Genomic DNA, 1,889 nt, shown 5'->3' on the forward strand with positions numbered 1-1,889 from the left:
GTCGCAACTGTGGGGGTGCAGCTGGCGGTGGCTGTCCACCATGGTGGGGCCTGCTGCCCGAAGAAGGTCCACTGTTGGGCCGTCTCCCCGTCGCCCTCCTGGACCCGCTGTGGAGTCCAGCCCTGGGTCTTCCACAAAGTTGAAGTCACCTGCCCAGACCAGCATGGTGTCACTGTTCTCGGCTGCATGCTTGGTTGTGGCTGGCAGCGTGGTTGTGAACAGCTGTTGTCGGAGGGGGTTCACGTGTGCTGAGGTACCCGTGGGGCCATAAATGTTGCAGATGTGGATGCGGTGTCCTCCCCAGCGTAGTATACAGCTGGCAAATCTCCCTCGGACCACGGGGATGGGCGGCGGGTTTTCCACGATAGCAGTCAGATCTCGACGGACTAGGATGAGAACTCCTGCTGTGTGGGAAGAGTTGGACCACGAGTGTGCAGCCACTTTCCATCCCCTGGTGTGCATCGCCTGTGATGCCATGTTTAGCTCTTTCTCCAGTCGACTCTGGTCATGGGCATTAGTATGGTGGGTCTCCTGAAGGCACACCACATCAAGTCCCATCTCTGTCCACAGCTTGGCCGCCGCATGTATTTTTGCGGTATGTTTTGCCGTCATGCCTTGCACGTTGTGCGTAGCAATCCGAAGGGGGTGGCCCCTAGTGGCGCCCCGATGGCGGTTTCCATTGGTTGCTGGCGGCATGTTAGGTTTGTTGGGTATGGCTGACCGAAGAACCCTCTCCGGGTGGGGATTCTGTCTCAACGTCGGGCTGAGTCACCATGGGGACTTGGAGAATCAGGCTGGAAATTTGGGAGCCTGCCTGGGGCGAACCTGGGTCGCTGGCTTCCTTCTCTGTTGCCTCCGGTCCCTGCCTTGCACCTGCCTCCTCCTCCATAGCGATGTCCTCTACCGTTTTTCCTGTTGTAGCGCCCCCGGTCTTTGCCATTCGATTTTTCCGATTGGCCTGCCATATGTCTCCGCGTTTCTGCTTTCCGGCCTCTCGGTGTCTGGCTTCCCGGGCCTCTTTGGCCTGCCGGGCTAGCTCTGCGCTCTGTCTGCGGGCTGTCCTTGCCGGCTCGGTCAGCTTTTTGAAGTGATCCTTCCGCGCTTGGTCGCGTAGGTCTGGCCTGCGCTGTTTCTTCACTATTGCCATGTGGGTTAGTTGCGCTTTGGCTGCCGTCGCTGTACTCCGGGTCATGGGCCGTGTCATTTGCAGCTGGATCGGCTCCACCTGGGCAAAGAGGGCAGCCGCCTGTGTTTTCGGGGAGCCCATTGTGGTGTTCTTCCCGGCTGCCTGAGTTGGCGGGGGAGATGGCCATTCCCTGTTTGTCTGTGCATGGTTGGCAGGGCCGGCTTGTTCCGCTACCGGTTTCCAAGGCTGTTCCCGGATAGGCGTGAGTTGGATGGCAGCTGCCTTGTGGGGTGTCCCGAAGACAATGGCCACCTGGGGCTGCTTGGGCTGTCCTGGTGGTGGGTTGGCCGCCTCCTGAGCCCTCTCCTCTATCCTGAGGCTCATTGCATCAGGTGCCGTGGTCCGCCTCAGGGGGGGTTTAGTGGCCGCTGCGTCAGGTGCCGTATTTTGCTCCAGGGGGGGATTCGTGGCCGCTGCGCCAGGTGCCGTGTTTTGCTCCGGGTGGGGGGCCGTGGCCGCTGCGCCAGGTGCCTTGGTTTGCCCTGGGGGGTTCTCCTCCTCATCCCTCAACTCTGCCAGCACTGAGTACGGGTTCCCCTCGTCTGCCAGGTCCGATTCCGCCTGGGTCTGCTCCGCCTCCATTTCCATGTGTGTTGTCTCCAATCCCAGGGCGGAGTGTGTGGGTGCAGTTGGTGGTGTTGGGGGTGGGGCGTCGGCAGCTATGGTGGCTCCAGGTGTTGGGTCGGCTGCCTGGTGTGGTGTT

Source organism: Volvox carteri, assembly GCF_000143455.1.
Source record: "Volvox carteri f. nagariensis unplaced genomic scaffold VOLCAscaffold_20, whole genome shotgun sequence".
Taxonomy (NCBI): Eukaryota; Viridiplantae; Chlorophyta; class Chlorophyceae; order Chlamydomonadales; family Volvocaceae; genus Volvox; species Volvox carteri.